Consider the following 20,296-nt stretch of genomic DNA (forward strand, 5'->3'; position numbering starts at 1 on the left):
CTCCATCGTTAGGAATGACGTTGAATCCTGCAAAACCAGGCTCTCCCAGTCTCTCTTTAAATACTATCTTGAGAGGAGCCTAATTACAATCACTGGGTCCAATTATCTTGGTAATTGCGTAGCTGCTCTCTACGTCGATCTGCCGGGCGTTGCCGGGCATCCAGGAACAACTCCCTTGTTCCTCCCCACTGCTCCAATGCATGACATCCGGATCACACTCCCTTGTCTCCTCCCCACTGGTCCAAGGCTCAGGTGCCTCTGGTGGCCAACCAGCCTCTCTGCGCCCCGCTCGGAGTCGAAAACCCTGTCCAGGGTCCTTCACATCCTCCAGAGCTGACTCATAGGGCCCCCGCTGTCGGAGGTCTGGGTGGCAGCTCCAACGGCTCCCTGCTGGGCCCACACACCTATGTTATTATTCCCTTTTTTATTTTTCAGTTTTTCTTAATGTCAGCTTGACACTGAAGATTCTAGAATTTTCTAGAATTCTGATATTTAATTTCCGTAATAACACTCGGTTATTGCATCATCTCAGAGTATTGTTATCATTTCCGACGTTGTCAGATATGAGTTAGCTATATTGTGATCTACCTTAGAACCCATCTGAACTAAGGAACTGGCTACTTCGGTTTTAGTGCAGCCGTATATAGATTCACGTCTGGTCTTTGGCAGGTTGGCTATTATTCTTCTGCCATAATTTCCTGCTTGTCATATCAGAGTAATATACAGCCAATGCAATAAAAGTTTATCGAACACTTTGACTCAAACAGCTAAATAAAGAAAAAAAGGAATATTCCCCACTGACATCCGAGTACAAAACTCCGAGCCCTTTTTAAAATAAGTCAAATGAAAGGAACTGAATCAGAATTATTTTTTTAACCACTTGGCCACTATTAATCTGAACCCAGCCTTGACAAGAGCTATTCATTTTTATTTTATTAAATCATGTCAAAATACCATTTCTAGCTAAATCCCCTGATGGTACCAAGGATGTAAAGTGGGAAATATAGAGGTGGCAGCTGACATGCTACACTTATTTGTGGCAAACGGGGTCGGGACTCATAGAAATATAGACTTTGATTCCCAAGAATTGATATGTGGCTGCTACAGATTTGCCAGTCTTTATGTGATAGCATAGATATACCGAGACACACCGTCAGTGGTGAGTTTCAAAAATTGTTCGAACCTACTCTGTGGGTGTGGCCTCCTTTGTGGGAGTGGCTTGCTGTCCATATGACCGGATGGGAGTGGCTTGCCGCCCATGTGAACGGGATATGAAGATGCCGACGACACTTGTCAGAACCACCTAATTACCCCACACACAGCACTGGCATGCATAAGAATATGATTGTAAACTTGTTTTTTAAAAGGCATCTTTGGTTTTGTGTAAAACAACTTCAACACACGCAATGTTCTGATTGCACCACAAACGCAGTAGTCATCCTTACCTTTCACAGAGGCACTGAGTTTTATAAATAGGAGCATGATAGTGTAGAATATCATATCCAAGAACCGTGGTGGGTTTCAAAAATTTTGGAACCTCTTCTGTAGGTGTGGCCTGCTTTCCGGGTCCACTGGTGGAACCTCTTCTAACCGGTTCGGTAGATTTGACGAACCGGTTCTACCGAATAGGTGCGAACTGGTAGGAACCACTTCTGTACACCATACAATAGTTATTGCCTCATCCCAATAAGTAGTTTTTTCTGGGTACATTAAGCCCTTCAAATTCAAAGCCTCTTTCTCCTTCTTCTGTTCCTCTGACAGTCATATAAGGCAGGCATCATTCTTTCCTAGCCTTAGAACCTAACAGTAACAAGGAGAAGAGAAATGAAAAGTCATTAGAATTGTAGAATTGTGAAGTTGGAAGGAACCTCAAAGATAAAATCAGAGTCCAACCTTCTGCAATTGCAAGAAAACAATTCTTGTCCAGATCTTTAATAATCTCCAGAACCATCCATGTTTATAGGCAGACAGTTCCCTCCGGTACAAATCTTAATTTAAAATGTCTTCGCTTGTGGCTTACATTTAATATATGTTGCGTTATTGGGAAGAAGTACAAACATTTTACAAGTAGACCACCTGTTCAGAATATAACGAATGGTTTAATTTTAACTCTCATGAGTATTGTAATCTTTTCTTGGGATCTGTCACATTCAGATGTTTTCAACATGTAATTTCATGGATGCTGGTTTCTAAACAGGATTATCTTGCTAAGTCCCATAAGAACACAATTAAAGGCATTACTTGATTTTAGAATCATTTTGATCATTAGAATCATTTTTTTTGATACAGCCTTAATATTGGGCATGCTTCATGTGAGCCGAGGTGGCGCAGTGGTTAAATGCAGCACTGCAGGCTACTTCAGCTGACTGCAGCTCTGCAGTTCAGCTGTTCAAATCTCACCGGCTCAGGGTTGACCTTCCGAGGTGGGTAAAATGAGGACCCGGATTGTTGGGGGCAATATGCTGACTCGTAAACCGCTTAGAGAGGGCTGAAAGCCCTATGAAGCGGTAATAAGCTAACTGCTATTGCTATTGCTATTGATAGAGACTATATTAGGAGCTGGCATCACATTTCAACTTGCATAAGAAAATATACCCATAGCTCACCAAAATAATCACAAAAGTGCAGGAGATATGATGATATATGATAGATAGATGAGATAGATAGATAGATAGATAGATAGATAGATAGATAGATAGACAGATAGATAGATAGATAGATTGATAGATAGATAATAAGTGAGTAAAAAACTGGTGATTATAGGCTTATTAATACATTATATTATTATAGGCTTATTAATATAAGGCTCATTCCAGTTAGAACTGAATGAATTCATTCTCTGGTTCTGTTTCATTCTCATCCAAGTTTGATCGGATGCATTTGTTTCGAAAATTATACATAACTGAAACCCTTCAATGACTTGAGCAACAGAATGCAATAGCTGTTCTGCTCCCATTGACATAATGGATCAAAGGGAATCTGGACTAGTGTCTCCGGAGGCAAATGATTCAGCAGATAACTTGCTCCTATTGATGTAATGGAGTCTAGTCAATTGTGTACTTTCTCTGCTTAAATAGGTCAGACTTGCTCTTCATGTGTAAATATATGCAGCCTTTTCAGGTACCATCTCCTTTACCCTGGGTTAAAAGCAGCAAATAAATACCGGAAACAAGCAATGGGGAAACCACTAGGCCTGGACGATGCTAAGAAATGGTTTAGAAGAAACGGTTTGGCCCTCGCAAAAGTCTGCTCCTCATTACACCGGCTCAATTTTAGGTGGCACAAACCCTGAAAAGATGTCAGTTGCTTTTTTAAAAAAAATAAACAGCAGAAGCAGCACTACACTTGCAAGAGCCGGAGAGAGCGTTCTTCAAAACATTTCTGAACATATGAAGGCCAAGAACACCATGAGCATGAGTATAAGAAATAAACACCAGACTTGGCTCGTCCATACCTCCTCAAATTTGATTACCTTGTTCCTTTTGCTATAATCCTCAGCCAGCTCCTTTTACACTGAGCACGCTTGTCTATGCTAATGCCCTATCTTTCTATATGTGTTTTTCCTTTTCTGGATGACTTTGAAGGTTTTCTCTGAGATCTACACAATCTCCCAGAAGGGTGGATTTGTATAAGTCAGGGGTTGGCAACCTTAAGAGCCATTTGGACCATTTTCCCACAGAAAAGAAAACAGCTGGGAGCCAACCAACCCTTCCATTGCCTGATTATTTCTGAGTGCCACAGACTAGCATATGTAGTTGAAATTAAATGTTCTGTTTTCTTCGAAACTTTCTTTTCTTAGATTTATCCACGGTTGGCCTACCTGGGGTCGAAAAGCTCATAAAGTTGCATGCCGGCAGGTATAAACATTGGTGGTTGACTGACAGGGAGCAGCAGCCGCGGCTGATGAAAGAGCCACATGCGGCTCCAGAGCCAAGGGTTGCTTGCTCCTGGTTTAAGTAGAAGTAAAAAAAACCATAGCATTAGAGAAATGCTTACTTCTATGCCCTAAAAACTGCATGGGTTATTTAGTATTTGAGTGAGATTAATAATCCCACATACATCACTGACAGAAAGGCAAGAGGAGTAAGCAAAGATACAATGTCCATTGTTATTTTCAGGCTGTGTAGAAATATATCCACAGGGTCCTTCTTTCCACACACGTAACTCAGATGCAAATCCAGTTAAATCTGTTTTATTAGCAATTTTGGTAACTCATAATCATGCCAGATGGATCAAATGTCCCATGATGTAAGGAACAGAGATCCGACTCACTTTCTCCAAGAAAGGTTTTAGTGTCTATGAGTTCTTTCACAAGGAGAATCTTCACGACATCACTAGCTTCTTCCTCATTGGCCAGAGAGGCAGCAGTGGGCGTGACTTGGGTGGCCCAGCCCAGTGGGGGGTTCTGGATCCCATTCCAACCGATACGGTTGGAACGGGCCTGGCAGCATCCACATGGACGCACGCAGCGCACATGCATCTTTGCGCCTTCGTGAGCCTCCGCAATGCTCCAGCTGCTCAGCGGAGTGTCGTGCAGGCGTTGTATGCACCATGCAATAGCAATATTGCAGTATATATATGCAGCAATAAAGCCACTCCCATCCGGTCACATGGGCGGCAAGCACTCCCACAAAGGAGGCCACACCCACAGAGTAGGTTCGAACAATTTTTTGAAACCCACCACTGGTTTGTACCATATTTTTTGGAGTATAGCAATAGCAGTAGACTTATATACCGCTTCATGGCCTTCAGCCCTCTCTAAGCGGTTTACAGAGTCAGCATATCGCCCCCACAGTCTGGGTCCTCATTTCACCCACCTCGGAAGGATGGAAGGCTGAGTCAACCTTGAGCCGGTGAGATTAGAACCGCTGAACTGCAGATAACAGTCAGCTGAAGTGGCCTGCAGTACTGCACCCTAACCACTGCGCCACCTCGGCTCAATGCAGGTGCGCAGAAGCCTTAAAAGACAGGTAAGGAACTCGGTGGGTGGATGGCCCTCCGGAGCACCGTACCAGAACGATATGGTGCTCCAGACAGGCTCTGGTACCCCTATACCAGGGCATACCGCCTGCATCCCACCACTGGCCCAGCCACTCAGAGTTTGTGAAGTATATTTTTCTGTACATTGAGATGGCAGTGAATTTTGTAAAAGGTGCTTTTTCAGCTTCTCTTCTCTCTCTGTTTCTTGAAAGATTCAATAGGCAAAATGGGTCAATTTCTTGGGTTTTAAGCATTCGCACAACATGACTGACTGGAAGGAGTTATTTTAACCCTGTGTATATCTGAGTTTCTTGGGGCTAAATTTAACCATGTGGGTCAATCGACTCCTTTCAGGTATTCCCAAAAGAAATGTTATTGCTCTTGACCCAATTAAATGTGACATAGGAATAACTAAAGATTTATTGCAAAGCAAACTTTCAGTCGGTGTCTGTTCAGCATTCCATCCCTTATGTCATATCAGCTCTCAAATTATATTTATACCTCCATGCATTAGCCGAGAGAAATAATTAAAGTCTCTATTTAAATTAATAAACAAACCCTTATTTGGAATGTTAATATTAGGCAATATTCAGATACACAAGAGATGTGGTCTCAGGAAAAATAATTTTGCTGAAAGTCTGAGGATTAAAACTGTTCCCCTGCCCCTCCCCAAAAGCGAGTTTTATATTGCTCATTCTTTTGTCGGAGAAAAAACAATTTCAAATGATTTCCCTACAGCAACAGTGCAGCTGGACAATGCAAAATGTGTGGGCTCATCTTTCCTAAAGCTACCTGAAGTGATCTCACCATTGAGCTGTCATCAGCCATTTGCAAAGTGATTTATCTTCTTCTTCTAAAACTCACTCTGACATACAGTACACCATGGTCTTCTGTTCAGGCACTAATCTTAAGGGTGGCTTAGACCTTTCTTTCCTCTAGAACAGGGGTGTCAAAATCAATTTCATTGAGGGTCGCATCAGGGTTGTGGTCAGGGCCGGATTTAGATGAAAAGAGGCCCTAGGCTATTCCACTTATGAGGCCCTTTCACCTCCCATTTTTAAGTTTGTAAATTACATGAGAGACAATAAAATACATCATTACTATGATATATCAATAGATCAATATATATAGCTGGCCTCCCGACGGAGGGCGGCTCTGCTCTGCGGCAAAGTCAGCGAGGCCAGCCGTCTCCCCTGCTGCGCTCAGCTGCCCGGCCGCTCGGCCCCCTCGCCCTCACCTGCCTGGCCGCTGGTGGGCTCCGCGTCGACGGGCGGCTACTGGGAGCGCCGCGCCTCTCGCCCGACTGCCGTTGCCGGGAACGTGGACGGGCTCCCCAACTGCCGCGGCGCTGGAACGATCTTAACCAATACATTTTTATGTTTGTTTATTAGTCATATGCGTAGAATTTCTCCTTATTTTCGGTTCAGTGTTTTAGTGTTCACTGTTTTTAGAATAGTGTAATTTTAATTTTGCTAACAATTTGAATGTAGGCCCCTCTTGATCTTGAGGCCCTAGGCTGAAGCCTAGTTAGCCTATAGGAAAATCCGGCCCTGGTTTTGGTTGTCTTCAGGGGGCCATCCGGACATGGCCAACTGGGTGGGCGTGGCCAGCTGGACGCCACTGCCCAAATTGCTGGCATGTTTCATCTTCACATAGGGTAGACTAGGCCAAAGCCAAATGGCCCAATTTCCTCTTGGGTAGACTGGGCCGAAGCCACACTGGCCTGATGTTCCCTCTTCGCATTGCATAGATCGGGCTGAAGCCATGCTGGCTTGATGTTTTCTCTTTGCATTGGGTGGACCAGGACGAAGCCACACTGGTCCGATGTTTCCTCTAACAAGCAGAATTCTAATGCTTTTTATGTTATAGATTAGTGTCTGTGACCACTGTTCCTACGAGGAAACAACAGCATTTCCATAGGTGTTCTCGTCTGCAAAAGAACTTTGAAATGGGACTCAAGGAACAGACTATATGAACCGCATAGAAAAAGGCCCCTGATTTCCTGTTATAATATCTCCAGTTTGTTTATCATGCACATGAATTAAAAACAAGTAAATTGTGAATAAGAGATTTCATGTACAATTGTTCGGGGGAAAAAAGTTATGTTTTTTTGAAAGGGTGGGGGAAGAAACTTCTCCCACGCAGGGAGCACAGCTGTGTGATGGTGCAACTCTAAATCATTTCAGTTTGCGGGACAGTTTTACTCTTGTGAAACTTTCATGGGGAGGATTTGAGACTTGTGCAAGAAGAGTGCTAATGGATGGATGAAGAAAGAAAGAGGAATGAGGAGAGGCAAGAGGATGTCGGTGGGCTGAATTGCTCGGATCTCTTTGATTCAGTGTGAACTCCCAAAAGTCCCGCTCAGCCAGTCCCCAGTGACCTGCAGACGAATTCTGTGGGCATCTGGGTTGGGAATGTATCAGAGGTGAGTTCCTACCAGTTCGCACCTATTGGTAGAAACCGGTTCGTCAAATCTACCGAACCGGTAGAAGAGGTTACACCAGTGGACCCGGAAAGCAAGCCACACCTACAGAAGAGGTCCCAAAATTTTTTGAAAACCACCACTGGACACCAACACACACACACACACACACACACACACACACCCCACACAGACAGGACAGCGACAGACAGACAGAACAGACTGACACAGAGAGAGAGAGAAAGAAAGGAAGAAAGAAAGAAAGGAAGAAAAGAAAGAAAGAAAGAAAGCATGGAGAGCGAGAGGACGAGAGAGAGAGAGAGAGAAACACATGGCTGGCAAGCCACTCCCACCAGGTCACATGGCCAGCAAGCCACTCCCACAAAGGAGGCCACACCTACAGAGTAGGTTCCAAAAAATTTGAAACCCACCACTGGAATGTATGCTTTGAGGGATTCCTCTATTCCTTAATCTACAAGTGAGTTATACCTTTTCAATTTTGGTAAAGTAATCAAGATTTCTTTGATTCCAAGTATAAGTGTAATCGAGCAAGTGCCATTCAATGAATGAAAAGGACAGTGGTTGCCCTTGAAGTCTTGTAGACTTCAAAAATTTGTTCAGACATGTTGTAAGAGATTCTCAGTTGAGCATGGATTTACCCTAATGCTAACCGAAAGTATTTTCTCCATGTCCAGCACACATTATCAGTTAAAAGCAGGCAGGCTGCCTATAAACATGCCTTCGTTAAAGCTGTAATCATATACTGAACCTAGAGTTAAATTGGTTACAAAACAGGTGTTATCAAGAATTATAGCTCCCCCTGTCTAATTTGAGGATTAACCAAAATCTTTCCTGATTTGACAGTGAGAAACAGAAAAAGACATGTAATATAAATGTCAAATCTAGATAAGTTGGGATTCTTTGACATTTGTATTTCTATACATATTTGATTCCTAGATGCTTCTGTCATTTATTTGAAAAACAAATAATGTATATCCACGGTGGAGGATTGGTTTATAAAAAGGACAACAGTTGAAGAAATGGCGGAAAAGCAATAAAGACCGTTTTGAAAGACTGGAAATTTTATATGGAGTTTTTGTTGAAAGAATAAAGACTGAATTCCTGATTATGGGACTACATAGGGTAAAAGAAAGAAGGGGGTAGGAAATTATATTATATCGAATACAGCTCGTCTGCCTGGAATCTACACTGTATATCGGACATTAATACGATCGAGTGGGTCCAGAGCAGGGGTGGGTTTCTCACCCCGTTCCAACCGGTTCAGTTGGAACGGGGCCGGTGGCGTCCTCATGCACACGCGCGGTGCACGCATGCATACTAGTGTCTGCGCGATGCTCCAGCTGCTCCTGGAGGATCGCGCAGGCGCTGTATGCATCCTGCGCATGTGTGGAAGCGCAGAACTCGTCAAAACCGGGTAAGGACCATGGGCGAGCGGGCCCTTCGCCGTTCCTGGAAGTTACTTACTTCCGGGTTCACTGACCAACCGGTTTGCAGGGACCGCCGCGAACCGGTTGAAACCCACCCCTTGTCCAGAGATATTTCACTAGAAGAATACTCCACTCCTCTGCTCATGATAGAATCTCTTATGCCACCAGTCTTGAAATTTTGGGCTTGAACAATCTGGAACTACGCCGCCAGCGGACTAAGCATAGTACACAAAATTGTCTGCTACAATGTCCTACCTGTCAATGACTACTTCAGCTTCAACCACAATAATACACGGGGGGGAAAAATAGATACAACTCAACCGCTCCAAACTCGATTGCAGAAAATACGACTTCAGCAACAGAGTGGTCAACGCCTGGAATGTTCTATGAGACTCCATTGTTACCTCCTCAAACCCACACAGCTTCAACCTTAAACTGTCTACTCTGGACCTCACCCCATTCCTAAGAGATCTATAAAGGTGCTAGTCATCACTTATAAAGCCCTTCATGGTATTGGACCTGGGTACTTGAGAGACCGCCTGCTGCCAGTTACCTCCAATAGACCGATCAGATCCCACAGATTAGGCCTCCTCCGAATTCCATCTGCCGGCCAGTGTTGGCTGGCAACTCCCCGGGGGAGGCCTTCTCTGTGGCTGCTCCGACCCTCTGGAACGAGCTCCCCATGGAGATTCGAACCCTCACCACCCTCCAGGCCTTCCGCAAAGCCCTTAAAACCTGGCTGTTCTGACAGGCCTGGGGCTAAAGAGTTTTTGCCCCCTTCTCGAATGGTATGGTTGAGTCCCCTTCAGGGAAAAGGGCGGCATATAAATCAATCAATAAAGGGGGTGGGTCATAAGTGCACTAGCATGCCTCCCGTCCCTGTCCTACTGTCCCCATTTATTTGTTATTCATTTCCTTTGTTCAGTCCATGTTCATACTTATACCTGCTATCTTTGTAATGTTTGACAAACTAATAAATAAATAAATAAATTACAAAGTAAGAAAAGAAAACAGGGGAAGTGTAAGTTAGCAACGACTCAATAGAAAGAAGGGCAGAAAAATCATAATTCTATACTTCCTTTTTTTCTACCTTTCCTTGACTCTTTATATTTTTTCAATAAAAAGAATTAAAAAATGAAAACCACAAAAGGCGTCATACAATTTTAGATGCAATGCGCCGAAATTATTATATGTGTATGTAATTGTTATTAGAAAACCTATTGGGAAGCTTACCACACTCAAATCTAGCAATATAAATGCACATATTTAATGCTAGGGTTAAGCACCTCAGTTGAAACAGTCTCCGATCAGGATTTTTAATTGTCTCCAACAATCTGCAAATTCTCTTTCCTTTCCATTTTGCCACGAAATATTTCAAAAATCAAAATCCCATTGATGTTTTGGCTTTGGAAAGAAGAAGACTTTAGAGAGGTGGTATACCAGTAATATTCATGTCAGCAATCATGCCGTCTGCCAGCTACAGCAATAGCAATGGCACTTGGACTTATATACCACTTCACAGTGCTTTAACAGCCCTCTCTAAGCGGTTTACAGAGTCAGCCTCTTGCCCCAAAATCTGGGTCCTCCCTTTATCCACTTCGGAAGGATGGAAGGCTGAGTCAACCTTGAGCCTGGTGAGATTTGAACTGCCGAACTGCAGCTAGCAGTCAGCTGAAGTAGCCTGCAGTACTGCACCTCTAATCACTGTGCCACCTCGGCAATAACATTAGTTTATTTATTTATTAATTAGACTTATATACTGCTTCATAGGGCTTTCAGCCCTCTCTAAGCGGTTTACCACATTTTTTAGCAAATTGAGTCAGCAACTTGCCCCCACAATCCGGGTCCTCATTTCACCCCACCTCAGAAGGATGGAAGGCTGAGTCCGACCTTGGAGCTGGTGAGATTTGAACTGCAGATCACAGTCAGCTAAAGTGCCTGTAGTACTGCACCCTAACCACTGAGCCACCTCGGCTCTTGAAAGTTAATCCCCAGAGAAATCCAAATCCGATTTCAAGCATCAGGAAAACAAAGTTAAAAAGAAAGAGAAAGAAAATAGTTTTATCAGGGGGGGATTGAGGAATTGCACAGCAACTTTCAGCACAGCGGTGCTATTAAGTATATTTAGCCCTAAGAAGAAAATAAAAATAGGGGAGGAATAAAAGCTCAGCCTGAAGGCTGTCCAAACAGAAGGAAACCACAACCTGTTTAATAAAAATATCAAAAAAAGAAAAACCACAAGCAGTTAGGAATGCAGTACTTAAGTTATAGGAAGGCAGATTCTAATAGAATACAGGCAAAAATATCCTAAAATAAGATAGTTCAGTGACCCAGGAAGGAGTTGGCTTTCCCATCACTGGCTGTGTTCATAGGATGCTAGGCGGGGTGACAGGGAATTTTTTTTAATATATATTTTTATTCTTTTTCTTAAAAAAAACAAAACAACCCATACAAAACAAGAGCAAGAGAAAAAAACCCAACTTTCCTCCATTTCATCAAGAATGTTGTTGGCATTATGGTCAATTGAAAATATGAATGTATATTATAAATCAATGGGAATTCTTTGTTCTGATCTCCGCTTTTCTCCTTGGAGATAGGTGATATTATATACTTTGAAGACTCATTGTTATTTGATAGATAATTATGAATTCAAGGAAACAAGGATTGTTACAAATGAAAGAATATGAATGGTAATTTGTACACATAATGCTCAATGACAGCGAATATTCAGTTATATTTAATGCAAAACTAGCTGGCTGGCCGGAGGCCGCACGCACATGTGTGGTGGAGTTGGGCTGGGGTGACGGCTCGGGTGCCCGCAGAGAGGTCTCTGCGTGCCACCTGTGGCACACATGCCATAGGTTTGTTCATCACAGCCCAGTACGCCCCGTATAATGATGCCTGTGGGAGCACCAAGTACCGTTCCAGTACGGTGCTCCGGAGGGCCCACCTGACCGCCCTCCTTACCTGTATTTGAGCTGATTGGGGCTTACGCACATGCACATGGAGTGTATGGAGCCTGCGCGATGCTCCACTGAGCAGCTGGAGCGTTGCAGGCGGCAAGTATGCATGCATGCGTTGCATTGCGTGCTGCGCACGTGCATGTGGTGGACGCCATACCGGTTGCAACAGGATGCAGAACCAGCACTGTAACCATGACAACTTTGCAACCGGTGGACTTCAATTCCCAGAATTCCCGAGAATTCCATGCTGACCGAGGAATTCTGGAATTGAAATCACAAGTCGCAAAGTTTGCCATAGTTCCCCCATCCTTGCCCTGTGCCAAGTCTCTTCTTTTAGGCACCCTTTGTAGTATGAACCCATTCCTCCCTGCTCAGAGGACAGGCTGAATAATTTCAGATATTTTCCATTACAAAGAAGGTACAATCCTTTAATTACAACCAAACACTCCCTTGCATCTTCATTCGGGGGATAGGAGATGCTGAACTCCAGCTACCCAAGGCAGAAAAAATGTATTAAAATATTTTGAGCCTACTCTAGGTTGACACCTTGTGGTTTGATATACCTGGTGTTGAAAATGAAGTGCTCAGGAACCAAAGGAGGGGGACAAAGGTATGAATGGCAACACTGAAGGATATCCTGGAAATATTGAACCTGTTGATGTGTGAAAAGCTAGGATTGAGGCAGGAGTGGAGAAGACTCCGTTTTACTCCAGTGGAAAAATCTTGTGTGGAGCTGACTTGAAGTGGATGGAAGATTTATATGGTTTTTAAAAAAGTGATTATTATTTATTAGATAGTTATCCTAACTTTACTATTTTATAAGTAACTCAAGGCAGTGAACATACTTAATACTTCTCTGATTTTCGTTCAACAACAATCTTGTGAGGCGGGTTAAGCTAAAATATATAAGAAGATAGATAGATAGATAGATGGATGGATGGATGGATGGATGGATGGATGGATGGATGGATGGATGGATAGATAGATATAGATATAGATATAGATATAGATAGATAGATATAGATATAGATATAGATATAGATATAGATATAGATATAGATATAGATATAGATATAGATATAGATATAGATATAGATGGATAGATAGATAGATAGATAGATAGATAGATAGAGATAGAGAGATAGATGAGAGATAGATAGATAGATAGATAGATAGATAGATAGATAGATATAGATATAGATATAGATATAGATATAGATATAGATATAGATATAGATATAGATATAGATATAGATATAGATATAGATATAGATATAGATATAGATATAGATGGATAGATAGATAGAGATAGATAGATAGATGATAGATGATAGATAGATAGATAGATAGATAATAGATAGATAGATAGATAGATAGATAGATAGATAATTTTCTTTTTTTCCTATTTTATATTTATGGGGGTGGGCTTTTTATCAATTATTGTCTTTCATTATTTTTTTCTTTCTGGAGAGGGAGGGAGAGGGAGGGAGGGAGGGAGGGAGGGAGGGGGAGAGAGAGAGAGAGAGAGAGAGAGAGAGAGAGAGAGAGAGAGAGAGAGAGAGAGAGAGAGAGAGAGAGAATAAACTATTAATGACTGTTTCCTATTCTTCTTTAGTTAAATCTAAAGTGGTTTCTTGCTGCCACCTAGTGATAGCCAACTAAATTCCTTGAATCTCTCTGAAACCTGGATTCAAAAACGCAGCCTAGAGAGTTGCCCCTGCATGGCCCCATGGGAGTCTGACAACCAATCAGGAATACATTTCTTACACCTGAACAGGAATCAGAGATGTGGGACTGAACAGGTTATAAAAAGCCTACAAGCCTCTCCCTTCAGCCCTTCTCTTCTTCTCCACCAACATTGAAGCATGTGATCTCCTTTGCTGTTCAGGCTCAAGCCATGTGGCCCTGTCCACCAATAAACCCCTTTCCCAGCAGCCTCCATGTCTCCAGTGTCTTTTCCCCACTTGGAGCCGAACCCAGAAGGACATTCCTTTCATCAATATGAAAAAGAAAAAAATACAGAAAAGATTGAGAGAGGGGGGAAAAAGAAAACAAGATACACGAACTCCTCCTCACTTCAGACAAGTATACACAATTTCAGTAGCTTAAAACTGTCTCTAGTATTTCAACAATAACAATATGAAAAAGATATTTTCTTCCAAAAACTCATCCCTTATGAAATTATAAAAAAAAAAACAGTGCTAATCAGGAAAGGTTTATAAGTGCTATCAGGAATACTAATATAAATATTTACCCTTAATCAAATAAAATCTGATTTTCAGTCCAATTTATTACTTCCTCTAAAATATAAAACAAAAGAATTCTTTATAAACCATTCTTTAAAGCTTCGTTATTCAATCTAATATTCAGAAGTGGAATCGCATGAATACCTACCAGAAACTCCAACATATACATTTTACCCTGGTGAGATAAATGCACTTTATAAATCTTTGTTTTCTTTTGAAAAGCTTGATCCTTGATACTGTCAATAATGAGCCAGAAGTTGATTTCTTATCTTTTTTCTCTTTGTCTTCCTTCAGGAACAGCTTACTAAATTTAACACCTTATTTTGTAAATCCAGATTTCCATGCCACTCCTTTGATTTATCATTGCATGTACCTTTTAATTATAAAACATTAATAATTAATGGTTAATTTGCAAAATCCATTTTTGGCATAATATCCCATGTCGCTTTTACACGCTGGCATTTAAAATCCATTTTCAGATCTTTCTACACCCTTTGTAATCTATCATTTTTTTTAATTGAAATGCACATTCAAATCAATCTCAGTCTTTGTTTTCATCAATTGTTTTTCTTCTGTAGTATCAGAGGTTCCTACCAGTTCGCACCTATTCAGTAGAACCGGTTTGTCAAATCTACCAAACCGGTTAGAAGAGGTTCCCACCAGTGGGACCCGGAAAGCAGGCCACATCTACAGAAGAGCTTCCAAAAATTTTTGAAACCCACCACTGGTCCTTGGATAGCATTATTCTACACTATCATGCTCCTATTTATAAAAACTCAGTGCCGCTGTGAAAGGTAAGGATGACTACTGCGTTTGTGGTGCAATCAGAACATTCCGTGTGTTGAAGTTGTTTTAAACGCAAACCAAAGATGCCTTTTAAAAAACAAGTTTACATCATATTCTTATGCAGGCCAGTGCTGTGTGTGGGAGGTAATTTAAGGTGGTTCTGACAAGTGTCCGTCGGCATCTTCATATGGGTCACATGGGCAGCAAGCCACTCCCATCTGGTCACATGAGCGGCAAGCCACTCCCACAAAGGAGGCCACACCCACAGAGTAGGTTCAGAACAATTTTGAAACCCACCACTGGCGTGCGCTCACAACGTGCATCAAGCGCTCATGTGCAGCATTCTCACAAGCGAACCGGCAGTAGTGACTGCAGGAATCCACCCCTGGTGCTTGATGCTGGAACTAGTTGGGAGATATTATCCATATGCTTTAACCTGGCCATTGCAGGGGAAAGGAGGACCAAAAGTTGGTCGACCTTCCTTCCTTTCGGGTTTCAATCTGAACAATGAAATCAAAAGCAGCGGCAAAGGTCAGCCCTCCAACCTAAACCTCCTTTTTCCAATGCCAGGTCAGCTGCGTTTGATCAAAACTCCATCTGATGCATCTGGCAATTTTTTTAATGAAAATTTTGAAGAAAAAAACTTTACAAATATGTACTTCCCTCCCCCCCTCCCCCCAACTCCCCCCCCCAACCTTCCCCCTCCCTGACTTCCCAGAACCAATACAGGGTATAGATCTTAACAAAACATTCTAAAATAAACTTTAAACTTTAATATCATCTTTCATTTGAGCTTTAACTCCTCCTTGCTAGGCTAGCTCTAAACAAATTATATCATTCCTTGTTTCTTCAGTCATAAACTATCTGGAATTCTTAGTCCCGTATTTATTTTGAGTATAGTCAATCCATCTTCTCCACTCCAGTTTATATCTCTCATTTGAGTGGTCCTTGAGATACGCTGATATTTTAGCCATCTCTGCTAACTTTGTTACTTTCAATGTCCATTCTTGAATAGTAGGCATCTGCCATTTTTGAACCCTTGCTAAGTTCCAGGACTGTATGGAGATGCAAATCGGATCTGACATTTTGTAACAGCTGGAGTTAGTGATCGGAAAGTGGATCAGCTCTCAGGAGTCTCACTGTCATAGAGGATCACCCTCTGGTCAGTTTTTTTTGTCTGGTGGCTGCTCTAAACATTTCCAGAGGGGGAGAACCAATTAAAACTGTCCAATTGTCCTGATGGATTTGAATGGTTTCCTGAATATGCTTAGCACCCTCATTTTTTCAGTGACACAATTGGCTAGCTGGTCTGGGGGGGGAAAAAAAAGCATCGTCTTGATTTAGCAGGGAACAGAGAACCATGGGAGGAAAGGCAAAGGGATAATATAGAAATAGAGAAACTCTTGGGAGCAATCAGGTCAAACACAGAGAAAGACACATTTTAAGGCCTCTCCGGATTTTCATTCATGACCATGAATGCCACAAGGAGAGGTCACTTCTCTGCCTCCATTGCAACTACATAGAACAGACCAGTGGTGGGATTCAAATAATTTACCAACCGGTTCTCTGCCCTAATGATCAGCTGAGTGGGCGGGGCTCAGTGGTCATGTGATCATGTGGGCGCAGCCAAGTCAATGTCACTCAGGTCGATGGGCACTTCGCCTTAGTTGTTACAATGGTAATAAGGGTTAACTGGAGAGGCAGTTTCTGTAAGCAGGGCAATAAAGATGAGGCTAGAAACAACACCAGAATGTTTCCTTCCTGCCTTCCTTACAGGATTAGCCCTGCAAAGTGGGAAAAAACAAAGATTTATTCCAACAAACTGGTTCTCCGAACTAGAAAGTTACTAACCGATTCTCCCGAATAGGTGCGAACTGGCTGAATCCCACCACTGGAACAGACTGATACAGCATCATTTCTAGCAGAATGTGGGAGAGAAGGCAGAGGTTTTCTGTAAGAAGGTTTCATTTCCTTTTCAAACCAAGTTAACTCCATTGGGTCAGAACTCTGACAGTCTCACTTGGCTGGCCAGTAAACCCCCCCCCCAAAAAAAATACCTAATATTGACTGGAACCAACCGAGAGAATCAAGAGAAGCACCATAAAATAGTGCCCCCAAATTCTGAACCCATGAAAAAGCTTGAAAGGATTCTGTGGCCAACAGTACTTAAACCAGTAAGAGATCAAGGACAGACCAGAGGTGGGTTTCTAACCGATTCGGATGAATAGCTAGTGAAAATCTGGCATACCTCTCCTTACCAGTAGTAATGGCAGCCTGGCCACGCCCCTGAAGTGGTTCTCCAGAGACAGAAAGAGTGGGGGGAGGTGTGTATGCACGGGGGAAATTTTAAAAACTTTGGAGTGAATCCAGGAAGAGGGAAGAGAGAGGGGCTGAAAGTGTTGTATGCACAAGAGGGAGGAGAGAATTTAGAAAACTTTGGAGTGAATACAGAAAGAGGGAAAGAGAGAGAGAGAGGGGAAGGGAGAAGGAGGGGAGGGAGGAAGGACAGCTAACCCTGGCACAAGACCTGGCTTCAGAGGATGCTTTGAAACAGCACCGTAATCTAGGGCTGGAAGAGATCTCGGAAGTCATCTAGTCCAACCCCTGCCCAGCAGGAAACCTTATATCATCTGGATTATGTTGGTGCTTCTAACAGAGAGGAAAATTGCCAGAAAGGAGAAGGAATTTACTAGGACAAGGCTGCCGTGCAGAGGAAGGTAGAGATAGTCCTTGAGTTATGACCAGAGTTGAAGCCAAAATTTTGATTGCTAAGCAAGAGCGTTGTTAAGTGAATTTCACCACATTTTCACCACATGTGTAATGAGTTCAATGTGTAGAGTTTTAGAAGAGCTCAGTGTGTATGTGTCTGTGTTTGTGTGTGTACATACACATATAGTATATATAGTAGATAATGTATCTTTTTGTGGGCCTATACTATGTAATACGTATGTACAAATATGGCATATATACATAGGATTAAATAGCATATTTTGGATGCTTGGTAGTAAATAAATACTGAGAAATTGTATCTCGTTGAGACCTTTGAGGTGAGGAAAGGCCAGGCAAGTTGCCCCTTGATGTGAGTGACATCAAGTTGGCCCACCCAACCAGTTACATGACCAACCAGCTATGTCCACTCAGTCACATGACCACTAGTTATATGACCATGAAGCCACACCCATCCAGTCACAGGATCAACAAGCCATGCCTACTATCACATGAGCATCAAACCACACCCACCAAACAGCCAGGCCCGCAGAACCGGTAGTAAAAAATGTTGAAACCCACCCCTGGGATGGACATATTACTTCACCCCTACTTCACCACAGGTCATAAACAAGTGCAACCGAAGCTGTCTCAGTATTAAACGTCAGCGTTCCAAGTATCATGTAGAATTAAATCAGAGTCCAAGGCAAAACAATCCTTTGGTTCCAATTTAATAAAGCAGACATCTTAGCACATTTATGTTAATCCCAATTCTGGAAATGACATCAGAATCCCACCCAGTTAAAAGTTCATGATCTTGTCCCCACACCCACAATCCATCACATGTTCCAATCTTCTTCTTCCAGGCTGGCATCTACACCCAGCTGCTTCTGGTCAGGTGTAAAAGTGCAGAGACAAAAGATGACCTTGGCTTTTAGAAAAGAATGAAAACAATACATTCCACAATCCTACTCTTGTCTATTCCCCCCTCCCATCAACTATACTAATGAAACAACATAATGAAATAAGTGTGGCAGGCCAAAATTCTAAAAGGAATATAAATGCAGGCCTGACACTTGGCCTCAAACTTGACTGAATGGGACTAGATAATCCATTTCCTCCAGGGTTCTCATCAGCTTCAGGTTGATCACCTTCTCAAGAATCTTCCTGAAAAATGGACAGTTGGAGACTGGTGTTTGAAAACTGTTAGGCTCAAGGTCAGCCTCTTGAGGAAGGAACACTTGATCACATCTTTCAAGGCCAGTGGGTATCACTTTCCTCCTTCAGAGTGGCTGACATCACAGCCTGGATCGAACCACAGGTAACTTCTAGTACCTGGCCACTTTTAAGAGGGACCCAGATACAGTAAACAGATGGTCAAACTGATAGCACATAGAACTCTCTTTGCTTCCATGGAAGTCAACATCTCAAACTCATACCAGATGACACCCTGGGACTGTGCCCCAGGAACCTCAGCCAGCTATGGCTGTCAGAGTCCCATTGAGCTTACCGGCTGATAAATATGACAAGGTTGGAACTGGCTTCATGGTTAAGAAATTCCTGAATATTTTGGCTGGCAGCTTTTTAAAACTAACTGTAACTGTGGCATGTTCTGGCCTTTGGAACACTACTTCACAATGGCTGTAGGGATTATCTGGCAATTTATTAGAGTGACCTGGTCAAGACGTTTATAGTTGGTAGATAAGATGAAGCAGCAAAATCAAGGGCTGTGAATTTTGCCCCAGAGCCTCTGGGTTGACTATGAGCACGAGGAGATTGAGGCAGGAGTGAGTTAAGAAGGAAGAGATTTCTAAATGGCACCATGAGGCCTTTAAAACTGCTGGCCTTAGTAAGGGATTTATGAGGTGAGGAAGGCTTTGGTTCAGGCAGCAAAATTTCTAACATTCCTCTCCGGATAAGAATTATGTCAAACAGCTGCGGTCTTGACTAAAAGCCTCAGATTCAGGAAATAGGTACCGTTTGCTAAGCCTTGATATGCTTAACAAGGCATTCACTGGCACACGAACAATACAGGTCACTATATTAAAACTGTACCGATTAACGGTACAGTTCCTTATACAGGAGCAGAGGTGGGTTCCTACCAGTTCGCACCTATTCGGTAGAACCGGTTCGTCAAATCTACCGAACCGGTTAGGAGAGGTTCCACCAGTGGACCCGGAAAGCAGGCCACCCTACAGAAGAGGTTCCAACATTTTTTGAAACCCACCACTGGTCCTTGGATATGATTATTCTACACTATCATGCTCATATTTATAAAACTCAGTGCCTCTGTGAAAGGTAAGGATGACTACTGTGTTTGTGGTGCAATCAGAACATTGCGTGTGTTAAAATTGTTTTAACGCAAACCAAAGATGCCTTTTAAAAAACAAGTTTACATCCTATTCTTATGCATGCCAGTGCTGTGTGTGAGGTAATTTAAGGTGGTTCTGACAAGTGTCGTCGGCATCTTCATATCCGGTCACATGGGTGGCTTGCCGCCCATGTGACCGGATGGGAGTGGCTTGCCACCCATGTGACCAGATGGGAGTGGCTTGCCGCCCATGTGACCGGATATGAAGATGCCGACGACACTTGTCAGAACCACCTTAAATCACCTCACACACAGCACTGGCACGCATAAGAATAGGATGTAAACTTGTTTTTAAAAGGCATCTTTGGTTTGCATTAAAACAACTTCAACACACGCAATGTTCTGATTGCACCACAAACGCAGTAGTCATCCTT

This window comes from Thamnophis elegans, chromosome 3, assembly GCF_009769535.1.
Source record: "Thamnophis elegans isolate rThaEle1 chromosome 3, rThaEle1.pri, whole genome shotgun sequence".
NCBI lineage: Eukaryota > Metazoa > Chordata > Lepidosauria > Squamata > Colubridae > Thamnophis > Thamnophis elegans.